Source organism: Hemitrygon akajei, unplaced genomic scaffold (genome assembly GCF_048418815.1).
Source record: "Hemitrygon akajei unplaced genomic scaffold, sHemAka1.3 Scf000047, whole genome shotgun sequence".
Lineage (NCBI taxonomy): Eukaryota > Metazoa > Chordata > Chondrichthyes > Myliobatiformes > Dasyatidae > Hemitrygon > Hemitrygon akajei.
In genome coordinates, this window is record NW_027331933.1 from 6029942 (window position 1) to 6052009 (window position 22068).

At 45.6% G+C, this 22068-nt stretch overlaps 1 pseudogene; it reads right to left on the bottom strand.

Annotated features, from left to right (window-relative positions):
• Positions 1-54: 54 nt before the first annotated feature.
• On the bottom strand, positions 55-18736 carry LOC140720818 (uncharacterized; annotated as a pseudogene).
• Positions 18737-22068: the final 3332 nt, after the last annotated feature.

A 22068-nucleotide genomic window follows, 5' to 3' on the forward strand; every position in this document is an offset into this window, starting at 1 on the left:
CTATCTCTCCCTCTCTCTCGAAATAACAGTCCACAGCAAACAAAACCTAGGGATTCATAACAACGGCCACTCCCCATTGTGAAATGACTGGTATGCCAGTAGTTGAGATGACAGAGTGAATCCTTACCCACATTCTCAGCAGGTGAACGGCTTCTCCCCAGTGTGAACTTGCTGATGTCTCTGTAGTGTGGAAGAGCGAATGTATCTCTTCCCACATTCTGAGCAAGTGAACAGCTTCTTCCCAGTGTGAATTTGTTGATGACTCCGTAGGTCAGATGACCGAGTGAATCTCTCCCCACAGACTGAGCAGGTGAATAGCTTCTCCCCAGTGTGAACTCGCTGATGACTCTGTAGGTTGGATGGATCAGTGAATCCCTTCCCACAGACTGAGCAGGTGAATGGCTTCTCCCCAGTGTGAACTCGCTGATGACTCTGCAGGTTGGATGGATCAGTGAATCTCTTCCCACAGACTGCGCAGGTGAATGGCTTCTCCCCAGTGTGATCTCGCTGATGACTCTGCAGGTTGGATGGATCAGTGAATCTCTTCCCACATTCTGAACAGGTGAACGGCCTCTCCCCAGTGTGAATTCGCTGATGACTCTGTAGGTTGGATGGATCAGTGAATCTCTTCCCACAGACTGAGCAGGTGAATAGCTTCTCCCCAGTGTGAACTCGCTGATCACTCTGTAGTTGGGATGACTGAGTGAATCCCTTCCCACATTCTGAGCAGATGAATGGCTTCTCCCCAGTGTGAACTCGCTGTTGTCTCTGTAGGGTGGATGAATGAGTGAATCTCTTCGCACAGACTGAGCAGGTGAATGGCCTCTCCCCAGTGTGAACTCGCTGATGACTCTGTAGTTGGGATGACTGAGTAAATCTCTTCCCACATTCTGAACAGGTGAACGGCTTCTCCCCAGTGTGAACTCGCTGATGACTCTGAAGGTTGGATGAGTGAGTGAATCCCTTCCCACAGACTGAGCAGGTGAATAGCTTCTCCCCAGTGTGAACTCGCTGATGTCTCTGTAGGTTGCATGACAGAGTGAATCTCTTCCCACAGACTGAGCAGGTGAATGGCCTCTCCCCAGTGTGAACTCGCTGATGTCTCTGTAGCTGGGATGACTGAGTAAATCTCTTCCCACATTCTGAACAGGTGAACGGCTTCTCCCCAGTGTGAACTCGCTGATGACACTGTAGGTTGGATGGATCAGTGAATCCCTTCCCACAGACTGAGCAGGTGAATGGCTTCTCCCCAGTGTGAACTCGCTGATGACTTTGTAGTTGGGATGACTGAGTGAATCCCTTCCCACATTCTGAGCAGATGAACGGCTTCTCCCCAGTGTGAACTCGCTGATGTCTCTGTAGGCTGGATGAATGAGTGAATCTCTTCGCACAGACTGAGCAGGTGAATGGCCTCTCCCCAGTGTGAACTCGCTGATGACTCTGGAGTTGGGATGACTGAGTGAATCCCTTCCCACATTCTGAGCAGATGAACGGCTACTCCCCAGTGTGAACTCGCTGGTGTCTCTGTAGGGTGGATGAATGAGTGAATCTCTTCCCACAGACTGAGCAGGTGAACGGCTTCTCCCCAGTGTGAACTCGCTGATGACTCTGTAGTTGGGATGACTGAGTAAATCTCTTCCCACATTCTGAACAGGTGAACGGCTTCTCCCCAGTGTGAACTCGCTGATGACTCTGAAGGTTGGATGAGTGAGTGAATCCCTTCCCACAGACTGAGCAGGTGAATAGCTTCTCCCCAGTGTGAACTCGCTGATGTCTCTGTAGGTTGCATGACAGAGTGAATCTCTTCCCACAGACTGAGCAGGTGAATGGCCTCTCCCCAGTGTGAACTCGCTGATGTCTCTGTAGCTGGGATGACTGAGTAAATCTCTTCCCACATTCTGAACAGGTGAACGGCTTCTCCCCAGTGTGAACTCGCTGATGACTCTGTAGGTTGGATGGATCAGTGAATCCCTTCCCACAGACTGAGCAGGTGAATGGCTTCTCCCCAGTGTGAACTCGCTGATGACTTTGTAGTTGGGATGACTGAGTGAATCCCTTCCCACATTCTGAGCAGATGAACGGCTTCTCCCCAGTGTGAACTCGCTGATGTCTCTGTAGGCTGGATAACTGAGCGAATCTGCTCCCACAGTCTGAGCAGCTGAATGGCCTCTCCCCAGTGTGAACTCGCAGATGACTCTGTACTTGGGATAACTCAGAGAATCTCTTCCCACAGACTGAGCAGGTGAACGGCTTCTCCCCAGTGTGAACTCGCTGATGTCTCTGTAGGGTGGATGAATGAGTGAATCTCTTCCCACAGACTGAGCAGGTGAATGGCCTCTCCCCAGTGTGAACTCGCTGATGACTCTGTAGTTGGGATGACTGAGTAAATCTCTTCCCACATTCTGAACAGGTGAACGGCTTCTCCCCAGTGTGAACTCGCTGATGACCCTGTAGGTTGGATGGATCAGTGAATCCCTTCCCACAGACTGAGCAGGTGAATGGCTTCTCCCCAGTGTGAACTCGCTGATGACTGTGTAGTTGGGATGACTGAGTAAATTCCTTCCCACATTCTGAGCAGATGAACGGCTTCTCCCCAGTGTGAACTCGCTGGTGTCTCTGTAGGGTGGATGAATGAGTGAATCTCTTCCCACAGACCGAGCAGGTGAACGGCCTCTCCCCAGTGTGAACTCGCTGATGACTCTGTAGTTGAGATGACTGAGTAAATCTCTTCCCACATTCTGAACAGGTGAACAGCTTCTCCCCAGTGTGAACTCGCTGATGACTCTGCAGGTTGGATGGATCAGTGAATCTCTTTCCACAGACTGAGCAGGTGAATGGCTTCTCCCCAGTGTGAACTCGCTGATGACTCTGTAGTTGGGATGACTGAGTGAATCCCTTCCCACATTCTGAGCAGATGAACGGCTTCTCCCCAGTGTGAACTCGCTTATGTCTCTGTAGGCTGGATAACTGAGTGAATCTCTTCCCACAGACCAAGCAGATGAACGGCTGCTCCTTTGTGCGAACTCGCTGGTGATGCATTAGGTCAGATGACTGAGTGAATCCTTTCCCAGAAATTCAACAGATGATCAGCCTCTGCCCAGTGTGGTGTGAACTGACTGGTGTGTCCACAGGTGGGAAGACCAACTGAATCCTTTCTCACACACAGAACAGGTGAATGGCCTTGCCCAGTGTGAACTTGCTGATGTACCTTCAGTTGAGATGACCGAGTGAATTATTTCCCACTGTCTGAGCAGGTGAAAGGCCTTTCTCCTGTGTAAAATGATGGGTTGCCAGTTGGTCAAATGACCGAGTGAATCCTTCCCCACAGTCTGAGCAGGAAGGATGGTCGATAGGATCCCTTGTTCCACTTCTTAAATATCTAGACAGAGACAACAAAACTGGTGTGCCGTGTTTGTGCTTCCTGGAGACAAATTCGTTCTCATTTTTAACCTGTAAAAAGATTTACAAAATCCATCAATGGGTTTAGGACAACATTTCAGATGAGATTACAAGGTTTGATCTGGTATCACACTGATACAGTGAGGTTCAACACAAGTTAGAAGAGATATCATCTCCTGACTGGGCAGAGTGCTGGTTTCTGGAATGACCATCAATTCCCTGATGCTCTTCCTGTCTCTATCAGAAAGGAGCATTTCTGCCATCTCCAATTTGAGCCTTAGTTTGACTCTCTCCATTGGTATTATTCCCCCCTCCTGCTGAACTGCATGGGTGCCTGGCCCCACAGTAACTGAAACAATCTCACGCAAATAGTCTTTCTTGATGTGCATCTGGGATTTTCTTTTATGTATTATTAACTTAAAGTGCCACAGTTTTAACGCCATATAAAAAATTCCTGCTGAGATGAATGGTTGGTCCGCACAGCTGTTAAAAGGACTTAGAGTGAATTTTTGTATTATTGTCACAGTCATAGAAAATTACAACACAGAAACAGGCACTTTGGGCCATCTAGTCTGTGCTGAACTATTTAATCTGCCCACTCCCATACCCCTACCATCCAGGTACCTACACAAAATGTTGAAATCGAGCTTGCATGCACCGCTTGTGCTGGCTGCTCATTCCACACCCTGATGACTGTCTGTGTGAAGAAGTTGCCCCTCATGTTACCCTTAACATTTTACCTTTCACCCTTAACCCATGGCCTCTGGCTGTAGTCTCCACAGACTAGTGGAGAAAGCCAACTTGCATTTACACTATCTATGCCCCTCTATCACAATCAAATCTCCCCTCAATCTTCTACATTCCAAGGAATAAAGTTCATACCAAAGTGCAACAACTCACACTTGTCTGCACTAAATTCCATTTTCCATTTCTCAAACCATTTTGCCAGCTGGTCCAGATCACACTGCAAGTTTAAATGCTTTTTTGGCATTGACTAGATGGGCCAAAGAGCCTGTTTCTTTACTGAACTTCTCCGTGTTTCTATGGCAGAGAAGCTGGCCAAACTTGTTTGGAAGGGAAAGCGTAGGAGTGACAATTGAGCAGCAGTGGCTGGGGTTTCTGGAGCAATTCGGGACCTGAGTGATTCCACAGAAGTGGAAGCATTAGAAAGACAGGAGGACACAACTGTGGCTAAAATGAGAAGCCAAAGCCAACATAAATGTCAAAGAGAGGGCAAACAAAAGAACAAAAACTATTCGGAAGCTTCGAGAAACCAAAAGAAGACAACAAAAAAAGTCAGCTGAGCTCAGTGCGTGGAATCATGATTTGTAGTCATTAATGGGTCTCGGTAGCACCCAACAGTCTGAGGCATTTAGAGGAACAAAATATACGAGGCTTCAATTTCTCTTCAAAAGCAAGGTTCCCTGGACCGGTTACCTTTCAACTTTCATTTTGGCAGGCACATACAAACTCTGCATCCTCAAAAATTCACTTCTGAAGGCCTCCCACTTACAGGTACTCCTTTGCCAGGAAACAACCTGTCCCAAACCACACTTGTCAGATCCTTTCTGATACCATCAAAATTGACCTTTCTCCAATTTAGAATCTGAACCCATGGTCCAGACCTCTCTTTTTCTATATTTATTTTGAATCTCATGGCATTATGATCACTAATTTCTGTCACCAGCCCTGATCATTTCCTAACAGCTTATTGCTCACTTCTACATCAGGAACTCTACGTATTGATTAAGGGCACATTTGACAAACTTTACCCCATCTAGTCCTTTTACATTATGGGAGTTCCAGTCAATATATGTAAAGTTAAAATCACTTACTGAATAAACCTAAGTTTATTGACATGGTCTACAATCTACCTACAACTTTGTTCCTCTAAATCCCTCAGACTGTTGGGTGTAAACAAGCCCCTATAATGGCTACAATATCATAATTCCCTGTCCTGAGCTCATCGGGCTTTCCTAAGATGTTTCTTGCATTGTGATATACACAGCTCAGCACATTCATCGCACCAGGCTCAACCATTTGATTGCTGACTCTGTCTGAGGTCTGAACAACATCTGACGTGTCAAGAAAACAAACTCCCCCTCATTGTCACAAAAACAAAGGAGCTGATTGTGGACTGCAGGAGGACTGGAGACGGGCTAACCCCTGTTGACATCAAAGGATTTGGGGCTGAGAGGGAGAACAGCTTTAAGATCCTCGGCATAAACATCACCAAGCATCTCACATGGTCTGTACATACCGGCTGTGTTGTGAAAAGAGCACAGCAGCACCTCTTTCACCTCAGATAGTTGAAGAAGTTGGGAATGGGGCCCGAAATCCTGAGGACTTTCTACAGGGACACAATTGAGAGCATCCTGACTGGTTGCATCACTGCCTGGTATGGGAACTGTACTTCCCTTAATCTCAGGAACTTGCAGAGATTGGTGCGGGACAGCCCAGCGCATCTGTAGATGTGAACTTCCCACTATTCAGGACATTTACAGAGACAGGTGTGGAAAAAGGGCCCAAAAGATATTGGGGACCCAATTCACCACAACCACAAACTGTTCCTACTGCCACCATCCAGGAAATGGTACCACAGCAAAAGGACCAACAGGCTCCAGGACATCATCTTCCACCAGGCCATCAGACTGATTAATTCATGCTGATACAATTGCATATCTATGTTATACTGACTGTTCTATGCACAAACTATTTATTATAAATTACTATAAATTACACATTGCACATTTAGATGGAGATGTAACGTAAAGACTTCTACTCCTCATGTATATGTATGTAAGAAAGTCAATTCAATTCAAATCACCCTCTCCACTATCTGTCCTGTCATTCTGGCTCCCATTCTCCCTGCAAATCATTTTAACCACATCAGCACCCCCCTCCACCACACTTGCTCTCGCAGCTCTTACCACGAGGATATTAGTCTCCTCTTGTTCTGTTCCCCTAACTAATGAATCCCCTATCACTCCTTTGACTTTCCTCTGCCAGGTAATCGCCCCAATACTTTCTAAAGTGTTCCACCTGTTGTTGTGTGGGATAGCAACAAGAGTACTCTGTGATGGCTATTTAACCTCATTTCCCTTCCTGACTCTCACCCAGTTTCCTGTGTCCTGCACCTTGGGTGTAACTCACCTCTCTTCATGTCATATCTATCACCCCCTCAAACTGCTGGATGATCCGGAATTCATCCATTTCCAGTTCCAACTCCTTAAAATGCAGCTGGATACACATCTAGTAGGTGAGGGCATCAACAACACTGGAGGTCTCCCCACCTTCCCACCAATGTCCCCTCTAATTTGTAATGACAAGGGTGCACATAAATCATGTACCGTGTATTTTTTTTTTACCCAGTGACAACCATATAACCATATATAACCATATAACAATCACAGCACGGAAACAGGCCAGTCCGGCCCTCCTAGTCCGTGCTGAACTCTTAATCTCACCTAGTCCCACCTACCCGCACTCAGCCCATAACCCTCCACTCCTTTCCTGTCCATATACCTATCCAATTTTACCTTAAATGACACAACTGAACTGGCCTCTACTACTTCTACAGGAAGCTCATTCCACACAGCTAACACTCTCTGAGTAAAGAAATACCCCCTCGTGTTTCCCTTAAACTTTTGCCCCCTAACTCTCAAATCATGTCCTCTCGTTTGAATCTCCCCTACTCTCAATGGAAACAGCCTATTCACGTCAACTCAGTCTATCTATCCCTCTCAACATTTTAAATACCTCGATCAAATCCCGTGTGCAAAAACGTGTGCACAGAGAATTTTATATAGAGAGGTATTCATTTTCACAGCTAGCAAATCACTGTCGATAAAAACTTTGATCTCCTCTGGCTTGTATCGAGTTCATCTGCACTCTCACACAAACTATGTAGCAGGCCTATAGCGGGTTATGAAGGATTTTCTCGCCAGAGCTTTTGCACACTGTCCATATGTGACTTGTTTGCTAAATGACACTTTAAAAAGTCAGATTTCCAAATTTCACTCCACTTCTTCCCATTTGCAAATTCTCCAGCAACTTTTGCATCACCACAATACAGACAGGTAACAGCAGTTTCTGTGTTGTACATAAATATTTCCCTTGAACCCTCTCCAGATGACTGACGGTGATGAACTCGATTATGGCAATGCCAATGAATGTGAAGGGAAGGGTAGTAGTCTGTCCCATTGGAGTCTGGCACATTTGTGATGTGAAAGTTACTTGTTGCCAAGGGCAAAGGTTTTTGATATTACCATGTACCCAGAGAGAATGGGACAAAACATGTTCTCACCTGTAGAAAAGTTCAGAACAGGAGGAGGTAGAACAAACAGCACACACACAAAATACTGGAGGAACTCAGCAGGCCAGGCAGCATCTAAGGAAAAGAGTACTAATGCTGAGTTCCGCCGGCATTTTGTGTGTGTTGCTTGGATTTCCAGCATCTGCAGATTTTCTCTTGTTACTGATTGGAGGTGGAACAAAGGTAATTTTCTCTACTGCTGATGCAAAAGATTTTGTTCCCTTTCTCCGAGTTCCTAATCCTTGCATTTAGACAGCTGGAGCTCAGCTCTGTCTGAGAGATCCATCGGTTCCCATTCCCTCATCAGCCGGAAGCTCCCCGGGGCCCGTGTACGGATCGTGGGTCTGAGAGAGAGGGAAGAGAGCAGGACTGTTCCGGGATTGCTGGCCACGGTGACCGGATTTCACAGGAATCGTCCTGAAGTCGGTGTTTAATATAAAATCGGAGAGAATCGATCTTACCTGCGCCCGACATTTTCAAGGCCTGCAGGGTACTGCGCGCATGCGTGATACTCGGGGACGTTATCAGCCTGACGCCTGCGCATTTCATCAGTGCTTTCGGGCCGGCGAAATTTTTAACGCACCGCATTATGGGTAATTAGGGTGCCATTAAACATTTCTGCAAGCACCGGTTCATTGTCCATACCTCATTTTTTTTCGTGTGTATAGAAAAATCAGCAGCTGTTTTAACGCAAAAAGCGGCTCCCATAAACAATATACTCAATACCAACGTGTATCTAATGCCAAAGTAAAATGCAGTTAAAAAACACAGGAGATTCTGCAGTTGTTGGAAATACAGAGACGAACACACACAAAATGCTGGAGGAACTCTGCAGTTCAGGCAGCAACTAAGCAGAGGAGTACACAGTCGAGACATGCTGAAGGGGCTCGGCCTAAACATTGTCTATTTATTCCTCTTCACATTTTCTGCCTCATCTGTTGATTTCCACTGGTATTTTGCAGAAATTAACCACCTTTTTTTCCGGTCAACCAGTTTCCAAATGTTTCTGATGTTTCTTTTGTAGTCATATCCTGCTGGTCTGATTCCTCCTCCTCCTCGTAAACTCTAGACCCCATCTCTCTCTGGAGCCCCTGACTCAGCTGGCAACTCTTCGGTTTCTGACTCTGCACCATCGAAGATTCACTCGATAGTCTGCTGTCAGACTTTAGAGGCGCATTGTGTTCCGAGACCGCAGGTTCGTTTACTGTGAGTGTCGCTTTAAGTGCCTGAGTGAGGCGGGGCTGTGACGTCAGACACAAGCTGCGGCAGCCTGAGGGAGCGGGAGAGGGAGAGGGAGACAAGCTGTTGGAACTTCAGCGTGTGACTGCTATAGGCTGCAACTCTTCCATGCCCAAAAGGTTGGATTGATCTGATCATCGGCACGCAGTGCACAACGGATGTGTGACTGTCACTTCGTATAATCCATATGTGTGGATTTGCTGGAGTATCCTGCGGTATCACTTTTGTTGGCCCTTACCTGGAATCGGGGTGTTCTGTGGTAACCAGTTGAAGACGATATTCCTGTGACTGTCACCTGGTGATATTTCTAAGAGGATTTCGGAACTAATCGACGGATAAGATCTTCAGCGACTGTTGTTTCGTTTACCCAGCGTGGAATGTGTGTGGAATTCTTCGTAATTGCCTTCTCTCTACATGTTCGTGTGGATTTACAAATCTCTCCTATCACTCACTTTTTCCGTGGATTACTGAACTTTTCTATTTTACCATCTTAAGACTTTAAGCATTGTTTCCCAAGCTTGATAGTTTGGGAGCTATATATACGCATTACACTGTTAAATTCTGTTTATTTCGTTTAATCTTTTATATTTGGAGCAGATACTAATGAAGATAGTGGTTTCAACATCGAAACCAGACTCCGTTAGTGATCTATTGCTGCTGTTACGTAACAAATCCAACAACCCAGCTGTCTGAGGCACAGTCCTTTAAAATTGGTGAAAATGACCCAACACGTTGAAAAGAGCAGGGAAGAAGGAGTTTAACCAACTTCGTCCAGAGCCCTGAAGAACGTCACAACCACAGTGAGCTCATCGTCTTATTCAGCCCGGAGAAAATCATGCAGGGAATTCATGCAGGTGTATAAGATGATGAGAGGCATTGGTCGTGTGGATAGCCAGAGGCTTTTTCCCAGGGCAGAAACGGCTAACACGAGGGGGAATAGGTTTAAGCTGCTTGGAAGTAGGTACAGAGGAGATATCAGAGCTAAGATTTTTTAGAGCAAAGAGTGGTATTTGTGTGGAATGCACCGCCAGCGACGGTGGTAGAGGCGGATACAATAGGGTCTTTTAAGAGACTCTTAGATAGGTACATGGAGCTTAGGAAAATAGGTGGCTATGCAGTAGGCATTTTCTAAGCATTTTCTAGAGTAGGTTACATGGTGGGCAACCTGTCATCTCAGGGAGAGTGAGAGGGGAACGGCAAGGGTAGATTTTGATATTCTGATATGGGACAGAAATATGGGCAGGGACCAGATGGGCCGAGTGGCCTCCCTAGTTTGCTTCGTGAGTGTGGTAGAGACAATAAGTACCTGAGACACGGGACTTGATACAGAGCTGATTTATCTTTCACAGATCCACAATATTAAACACCAGTCTAGTTTAAGGCTAACATCAGCAGAACAGACTCCTCCAATGCTCAGTGACCAGGGTTCAGTCCTGGGTGCGATGAGCAGCCGCAAGAACTGCAGAATCTGACAGTAACAGTCCCTCATGAACCTGCAGCTGCCTTCAGTCACCGTGATGGTTAAACATTTAACACAGGACTCCGCCTCCCGCTCACGGACATGTAAGACACAGTCGATTTCTGTCTGCCATTAATCTCTCCCTTTTCAGACTTAAACTTTGAAATTTCAACTTTATTCAGTGGGATCTGTAGAGCAACAGTTATAATTATTACCCCGAGAGAAACAGAGGATTCAGGCGCTGTGTTATTTCCATTGGTTCGAAGCGATGTCAATTACTCGTTACACCCAATAGTACAGGCAAAACAGCCCAGAGATCGTCTCCCCCGCTTCCTCGGCGGGATAAACCTCAAAGTAAATGTCCCGCTTTTTGATTTCTTTCCATTTCCCTCCGAGCGAAGTTGGGGGCGCTTCTGAAGCGTCCCCTGCGGCCGGAGTCTGATGTATCGCCGAGAGGTGGGAGGAGAACACTTGGCGGATCGGCTTGTTGCCGACTCCCCGGGGACGGAGGGAATGAACCCAGCAGGGGAAGGAAAGGGGGTGCATTTTATTGGAAAGATGGAGTGCTGGCGAGCAGAGGGATTCACCACATTGGGGGTCAAACCGGCAGTCTGTTGACCTACAAGTGGGGCCAATGGTCCGAGCAAAGTGGGGGGTGAATGGACCAGGCCAAGGACATTGAATGACAGGACGGTTTGGAGGGGCCGAGTGGCCTTCGTCTGTTCCGTTAGTCGGTCTGTTTAAAGACCCTTCCTGGGCCTGTAAGATGTCCCAGTGGGTGTTGTAGGGACCAATGCTTGGAACCCAGTTGTTCCCAAACTGTGTCCACTATTTGGCTAAGAGACCAAATACAACATTTCCAAATCAGTTATTGACACAAAATGCATCTTCATAGAAACCGTACAGCACAATTCAGGCACTTCAGCCCACAATGCTGTGCCGAACAGGTCCTTAACTTAGAAATTACCTAGGGTTACCCATAGCCCTCTAGTTTTCTAAGCTCCATGTACCTGTCCAGGAGTCACTTAAAACACCCTATCGGTTCAGCCTCCAACACCGCCCCCGGCAGCTCATTCCACACACTCACCACTCTCTGTGTAAAAAAAACTTTCCCTCTCATGTTAGCCATTTCACCCCTGGGAAAAGCCTCTGACTATCCACACGATCAATTCCTCTCATCACCTTATACACCTCTATCAGGTCACCTCTCGTCCTCCAACGCTCCAAAGAGAAAAGGCCGAATTCACTCAACCTATTCTAATAACGCACACTCCCCAATCCAGGCAACATTCTTGTAAATCTCCTCTGCACCCTTTCAATGGTTTCCACATTCTTCCTGTATTGAGGCGACCAGAACTGAGCACAGTACTCCAAGTGGACTCTGACCAGGGTCCTATATAGCTGCAACATTACCTCTTGGCTCTTAAACTCAATCGCACGGTTGATGAAAGCCAATGCACCTTATGCCTTTTTAACTACACAGTCAACCTGCGTAACAGCTTTGAGTGTCCTATGGTCTCGGTCCCCAAGATCCCTCTGATCCTCCACACTGCCAAGAGTCTTACCATTAATACTATATTCTGCCATCATATTTGACCTAACAAAATGAATCACCTCACACTTATCAGTGTTGAACTCCATTTGCCACTTCTCAGTCCAGCTGTAATCCCTGACAGCCCTCCACACTATCAACAACACCCCCCCCCCAAACTTTGTGTCATCAGCAAACTTACTATCCCATCTCTCCACTTCCTTATCCAGGTCACTTATAAAAATCAGGAGGAGTAGAGGTCCCAGAACAGATCCCTGAGGCACACCAGACATACAGACAGATATCCTTTATTGATCCCGAGGGAAATTGGGTTTTGTCACACCAACCAATAATAGTGTAGAAATATAGCAATATAAAACCATAATTAAATAATAATAAGTAAATTATTCCAAGTGGAATAACAGTCCGAGGGAGGAGTTGTAAAGTTTGATGGCCACAGGCAGGAATGACTTCCTTTGACGCTCAGTGTTGCATCTCGGTGGAATGAGTCTCTGACTGAATGTACTTCTGTGCCTAACCAGTACTTTATGGAGTGGATGGGAGTCATCCACTAGTCCACTAGTAATAGACCACTAGTCACCGACCTCCATGCAGAATATGACCCGACTGCAGCTACTCTTTGTCCTCTGTGGCAAGCCAATTCTGGACCCACAAAGCAATGTCCTCTTGGATCCATTGTCTCCTTACTTTCACAATCGGCCTTGCATGGGGTACCTTGTTAAAGCTCATCTGAAAATCCAAGCAAGCAACATCCACTGCCTCTGCTTTATCTATCTTGCCTGTTATTTCCTCAAAATATTGCAAGTGACTTGTCACACACGATTCCCTGCGAAGGAATTCTGCTGACTTTGTCCTACTTCATCATGCCTCCCCAATTACAGTACCCAAAAAACTCACCCTTAATACACCCGAACATATTCCTGACCACTGAGGTCAGACTAACTGTCCTATAATTTCACTGGACAACAATTTTTTTTTCAATTGTTGCTTCCTCAGAATTGTTTTGTTTACGATAAATTGCTTGAAGATGAACACGAATATAATTTAAGACTACTTGTATCACGCAGGAATTTGGAAAAACGACAAATTAACTTTTATTGAACATATTGTCTTTAATTGCATAATGGTGCTGCTGCTTTGCAATAGTGCAACCAAGTAAAACATATTTGGTTAATGATTTTCATTCCCTGGTATCTTTTCTCCGTGACCGCAATGTCCTGGTGAAAACTTTCACCATGCTCGTCACTAACAGCACCAAGATTTGCAGGGAAGAACTCAAAATGTGAATGCAGAAAATGAATCTTTAGTGACACGTTGCATTTCATGGTTTTATATGCTTGAAGCATAGTTTCAACCGGCTGCATGAAGCTTGGTGCTCTGTTGATGCCGAGAAAATTTTCAACAACTTCCTTGAATGCCTTCCATGTCGTTTTCTCCAGTCCCACTAGAAATTCTTCAAATTGCCTGTCATTGATGACCTGTTTGATTTGTAGACCAATAACAATGCTTTCCTTAACCTTGGCATCAGTTATTCTGGGAAAAATCCTTCATAGATTTTATTTCCTCTGCCTGGTAATAGCAAATTCCATCCTTACAGTCCTGAACCCAATAATTATTACTAAAACCTGTCCTGCCATGCAGCAGCCGCGCCGGCTAAGTATGCCCAAGCATGCCTGAACAAGATAGGAAACTTTCCAGCTTACATTGCAGGCAACATTTTAATTGACCTGAATTATGAATTGAAATAATAAACATAAGTGATTTCAAAAAATGGTGCGTGATAAGGAAATTCCATGGTGATTTTCATGATTAGTAGCCCAAAGTTCATAAGATACACCTAAAGGTTTTCAGGAAGCAAAATCTTTGTTGTCCATTGTTTTTTTTCTTCTGCCTCCTTCTCTTCTTAAAGAGTGGAGTGACATTGGCAAGTTTCTAGTCCGCCAGAACCATTCCAACATCTAGTGATTTGTGATAGATCATTACTCATCACTTGAAGAGAAAACTAAGGGGGAACTTATTCGTTCAGAGGCGGGGAGAGTCCGCACCGAGCTGCCAGAGCAAGTGGCGGGGACGATTTCAATCTTTAAGAGAAGTTTGCTTAGGTCCATGGATGAGAAGGATATGGAGGGCTATGGTCCAGTTGGAAGTTGTTGGAACTCGGCAGATTAATGTTTTGGCACGGACTAGTTTGGCTGAAAGGGGTTTGCCTGGGTTGTATTGTTCTTTGACTCTAATGCCTTCACAGTCTCTTCAGCTACCTCTTTCTGAACCCTGGGGTGTACACCTTCTGGTCCAGGAATCTTATCTACCTTCAGGCCTTTCAGCTTCAAAAACACCTTCTCTCCTTGGTAAAAACATGCATCCTCACTTCTGTCCCAGATACTGCTGAATGTTTGGCATTTATGCAATAAATTTAATGACACAATTGTAGTGGGTGACTTCAATCTGCAGGAGAATGGGGAAAGTCAGATTTGTGTCCGATCGCAAGAGATGGAATGTGTACAAAATGGCTTTTTAGAGCAGCTGATGGTTGAGAATATGCGGGGAACTGCTATCTTAGTTTTTGTGTTTTTTAATAACCCAGATCTTGTTAGGGAGGATAATGTAAGGGAACCATTAGAAGGCAGTGATCTTAATTTGATTGAATTCCGACTGCAACTTGTGAGGGAGAAGCATAGGTCACATGCGGAGTATGGCAATGGAATAAAGTGTATTACAGAGGCATAAGAGAGGTGATTCCCCAGGTGGCTGACGTCTCTGAAAATAGTTCATAACGTACAGGATAGATATGTCCGGCAGAAGTAGTTCTCAAACAGCGGGGCTAGACTACCACGGCTGACAAAGGATGTTAAGGACTGTATAAAAGCCAAGGAAAGTGCATATAATCTAGCAAAAGTGAGTAGGAAGTTGGATAATTGGGTATCTTTTAAAATCCAGCAACAGGCAACTGAAAAAAAAGCAGATTATAGTCCAGTTAGCCGAACCTCAGTGGCTGGGAAAGCGTTTGAGTCTAATATAACAGTTGAGGTTTTGAGGTACGAGGAGACTAATGATAAAATAAGTCAAAGCCAGCATAGGTTCTGTACAGGGAAACCTTGCCTGACAAGTCTGTTACAGATCTTCGAGGAAGTCATAAGGAGGATGGACAAACGAGAGGCAGTGGATATCATTTAATTGGATTTTCAGAAGGCATCTGATAAGGTGTCACACATGAGACTGCTTGACAGGATAAAAATCAGAGGAAATACTAGCATGGACAGAGGAATGGCGAACAGCCAAGAGGCAGCGAGTGGGAATGAAAGGGGCCCATTCTGGTTGGCTAGCAGTGACTAGTGGTCTACAGGGGTCAGTATCCGGACTGCTACTTTTCAAATAGTTTGTCAATGATTTGGATAATGGAACTGATGGCTTTGTGGCAAGGTTTGCGGATGATACAAAGATTGGTGGAGGCGTTGGTAGTGCTGAGGAAGTAATCCCATTGCAGCAGGACATGGAAAAATTTCAAGAACTGGCAAAAAAGTGGCAGATGGAATACAATACTGGGAAATGTACGATAATGCATTTTGGCAAAAGGAACAATAGTGAACTATTATCTGATTGGGGAAAAGGTTCAAACAACAGAAGTACTGAAGGAAATATGAATCCTCGGGCAAGACTCCCAGAAGATTAATTTACAGGTTGAGCCTATGGTAAAGAAGGCAAATGCAATGCTGGCATTTATTTAAAGTGAAGTAGAATCTATGAGCAAGGAGATGATGCTAATACTTTATAAGATACTACTTAGGCCGCACTGAGAGTATTTGGGATGCATATCTCAGAAAAGGTGTGTTGTTGTTGGAGAGAGTCCAGAGGGTGTTCAAGAAGATGATTCCGGTAATAAAGGGGTTAAGATATGAGAAGCGTTTTCCAGCTTTGGGCCTGTACTCCTGCACTGACCTATGTTTAATAAATGTGGGCCGGGGGTGTAAAATCTCACTGAATCCTACCGAATGTGGAAAGGTCCAGATAGTGTGGATGAGGAGAGGACTTTTCGTATGGTGGGGGTAGCCATAACGGAGGGCACAGCCTCCAAACTGAGGAGTGACCTTTCAGAGTAGTTAAGCAGGATTTTATTTAGTCAGAGAACGGTGAATCTGTGGAATTCTCTGACACAGACGGCGGTGGGGGACAAGTCTGTGGGTATATTTTGGGCAGAAGCTAATAGTTTGCTGATCAGTCAGGGCACTACAGGATATGCCGAGGAGGCAGGTGAGTGAGAACCAGGATCAGCCATGATAGAACGGCGGAGCAGACTTGATCGGGCTGAATGGCCTAATTCTGCTCCTATGTCTGATAGTCTTATACTGCGAGTGTCTGACACAGTGAAGATTGACACAAAATACTTATTACATTCGGCCGCGATTTCTTTGCTCTGTTACTAACTCGTCAGCATCATCTTCCAGCGGTACAATATCAACTCTTGCCTCTCCTTTACTCTTTATGTATGTGAACAACTTTTGATACTTGATATTATTGGCTCACTTACCTTAATTTTTCATCTTTTCTCTCCAGTGTTTTTTTTTTAGTTGTCTCCTGTTGGTTATGTAAATACTTTCCAAACCTCTCACTTCCCACTGTTTTCTTGCTATATTATATGACCTGGCTTTTGCTCTTATCAAAAACAGGAGAGAATCTGTGGATGCTGGAAGTCCAAGCAACACATACACAAAATGCTGGAGGAACCTAGAAGGCCATTAATAATATTACAGGATAAACAAGCAGAAACAACTCCCTCAATAGATAAAACCATTCCCAACACACACGTTCCTCGACCAGTGGCGCACCTCACCACAGGTATTGTTGTGTCATCAGTCAGACAAACAAAAGATTTTCTCCATCAATCAGCTTCCAAATGTTGCTACTGTCATTCGTTGCCACGCCCCGCTGCTGTACCAGAGACAGAGTTTAAAATAGAACTGATTTATTTGTCTCAGATCCAGGATATTAAACTCCAGTCCCATTAAAGGTGAATATGCAGCAGATGAAACTCCTCCCATGCCCAGTGACCAGGGTGCAGAACTGGGTGTGGTGAGCAGCAGCAATAATTGCAGAGTTCAGCACCGACAGTCACTCCCGAAATTGCATTCAGCAACGGTGATGGACAAATATCCAGCATGCAGCTCATTGAAACTTCCTCCCCAGTGTGAACCCCGTAGTGTGTCAGAAGGTTTGATTACTGAGTGAATCCTTCCCCACATTCACAGCAGGTGAACAGTCACTCCCCGTGTGAACTCAATGACAGACATTTGGTGGAGATCGCTGAGAGAATCTCTTCTCAAAGTCTGAGCAAGTGAATGGCCTCTACCCAGTGTGAACTCGCTGGTGTCTCTGTAGATGAGATAACTGTGTGAATCCCTTCCCACATTCACCGCAGGTGAACGGCCTCTCCCCAGTGTGAACTGACTGATGTGCCAGTAGTTTGGATGACTGAGTGAATCCTTTCCCACATTCACTGCAGGTGAACGGCCTCTCCCCAGTGTGAAGTGACTGGTGTGCCAATAGGGTGGATGACCGTGTGAATCCCTTTCCACAGACTGAGCAGGTGAATGGCCTCTCCCCAGTGTGAACTGACTGGTGTCTCTGTAGGGTGGATGACTGACTGAATCTCTTCCCACAGTTTGAGCAAGTGAACGGCCTCTCCCCAGTGTGAAATCGCTGGTGTGCCAGCATATCAGATGACTGAGTGAATCCCTTCCCACAGATTGAGCAGGTGAACGGCCTCTCCCCAGTGTGAACTCTCTGGTGTCTTTGTAGTGTGGCTGACTGACTGAAACCCTTCCCACAGTCTGAGCAGATGAACGGCTTCTCCCCAGTGTGAACTCGTTGGTGACTCTGTAGGTTGGATAACTGAGTGAATCCCTTCCCACAGACTGAGCAGGTGAACAGCCTCTCCCCACTGTGAACTCGCTGGTGTTTTTGAAGATCAGATGACCAAGAGAATCCCTTCCCACAGTCTGAGCAGGTGAATGGCTTCTCCCCGGTGTGAACTCGCTGGTGTGCCAGTAGGTGAGATGACCGAGTGAATCCCTTCCCACATTCACCGCAGGTAAACGGCCTCTCCCCAGTGTGAACAGACTGGTGTGCCAGTAGTTCGGATGACTGAGTGAACCCTTTCCCACATTCTGAGCAGGTGAACAGTCGCTCCCCGGTGTGAACTGACTGGTGTCTCATTAGGTGAGATGACAACATGAATCCCTTCCCACAGTCTGAGCACGTGAACGGCCTCTCCCCAGTGTGAACTCGCTGATGTACCTTCAGTTGGGATGACTGAGTGAATCCCTTCCCACAGTCTGAGCAGGTGAACGGCCGCTCCCCGGTGTGAACTCGCTGGTGAGCCATTAGGTCAGATGACCGAGTGAATCCTTCTCCACAAATTCAGCAGATGACCTGCCAGAGTGATCTGACTGGTGTGTCCACAGGTGGGATGACCGACTGAATCCCTTCTCACACACAGAACAGGTGAATGGCCTTGCCCAGTGTGATCTTGCTGATGTACCTTCAGTTGAGATGACCGAGTGAATCCATTCCCACTATCTGAGCAGGTGAACGGCCTCTCCCCTGTGAAAAATGACGGACGTGCCAGTTGGTCAGATGACCGAGTGAATCCCTCCCTACAGTCCGAGCAGGAAGGATGGTTGATTGAATCCCTTGCTCCTTAAATATCTAGACAGAGACAGCACAACTGGTGTGGTGTGTTTGAATTCCCATAGACAAATTCCTTGTCGTTTTCAACCTGTAAAAAGATTTAAAAATCCATCAGTGGGTGTAGGACACCATTTCAGATGAGATCACTGAGTTGTCAAGCTGTGAACTGACATCACACTGTCACAGTGAACTTCAACACAAGTTGGAGAGAGAAATCACCTTCTAACTGGGCACAGTGCTGGTATCTGGAATGATACGTTGGTTCATGAAGGCCAATATGTCAAAATCTTTCTTTCTGTCCCTATCGAACTGTGACACCACTTTCAGTGAATTATTGACCTGTATTCCCAGATTCCTTTCTTCTACAGCACTCCTCAGTGCCCGACCAGTCACTGTTTAAGACCTAGTTCCTACCAAAATGCAACACCCCACACTTGTCTCCATTAAATTCCATTTTGCATTTCTTAACCCATTTTTCCAGCTGATCCAGATCGCACTGCAAGCCATGACAGTCCTCCCCGCTGTTCATTACACCCCAATTTTGGTGTCATCCAAAAATTTGCTGATCCAGCTAACCATGATATCATCCAGATTACTGATATAGATGACAAACAACAACAGATCCAGCACTGATCCCTGTGGCAACCACTAGACACAGGCCTCCAGTCAGAGAGGCAACCATCTGCTACCACACTCTGGTTTCTCCCAAAGACAGTGTCTCATCTGATTTACTGTCTAATCTTGAATGCTGAATGACTTAACCAAACTCCCATATGAGACTTTGTCAACTGCCTTGATAACGTCCATGTAGACAACACCTGCTGCGTTGCCTTCATCAACTTTCCTGATAACTTCCTCGAGAGACTCTATAAGATTGGTTAGACATGACCTACCATGCACAAAGCCATGCTGTCTATACTTAATCAGTCCACATCGATCCAAATCCTTATATATCCGGTTCCTGCTCATACGTTCCAATAACTTTCCCACTACTGATGTCAAGCTCACCAACATATAATTTCCTAGTTTATTTTTTGAGCCTTTCTTACACAGCGGAACAACACTGGCTGTCCTCCAGTCCGTCACCTGTCACTAAGGGTGATTTCAATATCTGTGCTTGGGCCCCGAAAATTTCTGCACCTGTCCTCCGCAGGGTCCAACCCCGTCAGGCCCTGGGGATTTATCCACGCTAATTTGCCTTAAGACAGCAAACACCTCCACCTCTGTCATCTCACATTCTATAGGGGCTGTATTGAGAGCATCGGGAGCAGCTGTATAACTGCCTGGTTCGGAAATTGCACCATGTCGGATCGCAAGACCCTGCAGCGGATAGTGGGGTCAGATGAGAAGATCATCAGGGTCTCTCTTCCCGCCATCACGGACATTTACTCTACACGCTGCATCCGAAAAGGAAACAGCATTATGAAGGACCCCATGCACCCGTCATAAAATCTCTTCTCCCTCCTGCCATCTGGGAAAAGGCTCCGAAGCATTCGGGCTCTCATGACCAGACAATGTAACTGTTTCTTCCCCCAAGCTATCCGACTCCTCAATACCCGAAGCCTGGACTGACACCTTGCCCTACTGTCCTGTTTATTACTTATTGTAATGCCGGTACTGTTTTGTGCACTTTGTGCAGTCCAGTGTAAGTCTGTAGTCTAGTGTAGCTTTCTCTGTTTTTTATATTACGTAGTTCAGTCTAGTTTTTTGTTCTGTGTCATGTAAACCATGGTTCTGAAAAACGTTGTCTCATTTTTACTGTGCACTGTACCAGCAGTTATGGTCAAAATGACAATAAAAGTTGACTTGACTTGACTTTAATAATAATAATAATAAAAATAATCTCCCCATCTATTTTGTCTCCTCATATGGATTACCATTCTGATCTTGCAGAGGATTAAATTTTTCCCATGTAATCTTTTTGCTCTTAACATATCTGCAGAATCCCTGAGGATTCTCCTTCACCTTGTCTGCTGGGGCAACCTCATGCCTTCTTTCATCAGTGTTCACTTGAATTTCCTGTATCTCATAAGTACCCCATTTGTTCCTATCTGCCTGTACCTGGTATGCACCTCCTTTTTATTGATCTGGGAGAGGAAAGCCAAAGGGGTGATAGATCTGCATGGTGGGAGGTGGGGGTAGAGGGGTTAATCGAAAGTTGCAGGGGGAATGGGAGCCTGAATAACAGAATAGATAGTGGAGGGATTGTGGAGACAGATGTTGTTCAGGCCTCAGACAAAGTCAGGAATGAAAAAGTTGAACATGGTGCAGTGAATATGCTGAGCCCTGTATATTTCAATACAAGGAGCAGCGTAGGAAAGGTGGATGTGTTCAGGGCATGGATCAACACCTGGAATCAACACTAGGATCTGGCAACTGTGGATTGGGACAGGCTGCTTTATGGCAAAGGTGTGCTTGGTAAATGGGAGGCCTTCAAAGCGAAATTTTGAAAGTACAATGTGGGTATGTGTGTGTCAGAATAAAAGGTAAAGACAGAAACTGTAGGGAACCTTGGATTTCTAGAGATAGTTTAAGAGTGAAACGATTGCAAGGCACAAAGTTGGTCCTCTGGAAGACCGGAATGGCAATCCACGTGTGGAGCGAAAGCAGATGGTGGATATCTTAAATATTTTTCCATCTCTATTTACTCAGGAGATGGACAAAGGGTCTATGGGAGTGTGGAAAAGTGGCATTTAAATCGTGGACCCTGTACAGATTAAAGAGGAGAAGTTACTTCACTGTTCAAAATAGAAGATAGAAATCTACAGCATATTCCAGGCCATTCAGACTAAAATGTTGTGCCAACCATGTAACCTACTCTAGTAACTGCCTAGAATTTCCCTAGCACACAGCCCTCTGTTTTTCTAAGCTCCATGTACCTATCTAAGAGGCTGTTAAAAGACCCCATTGTATCTGTCTGGACCACCACAGCTGGCAGTGCATTCCACGCACGCACCACTCTCTGTGTAAAAATCTTACCCCTGACATCCCTCAGTATCTATTTCCAAGCACCTTAAAACTATGCCCCCTTCGTGTTAACCATTTCAACCCTGGGAAAAAACCGCTGGCCACCCACACGCTCAATACCCCTCATCATTTTATACACCTAAAAATGTCTCTAAATATAAACAAGGAAATTATACATTGCACGATTCAGTACATTTACACAGACAGGTGTGTAAAAAGGGCCCAAAGAATATCGGGGACAAATAGGCCCAATTCACCAGAACCACAAACTGTTCCTGCTGCTACCATCCAGGAAAGGGTACCACAGCAAAAGGAGCAACAGACTCCAGGACATCATCTTCTACCAGGACATCAGACTGATTAATTCATGCTGATACAATTGCATTTCAATGTTATATTGACTGTCCTATGTGCAAACTATCTATATAAATTACACATTGCACATTCAGATGG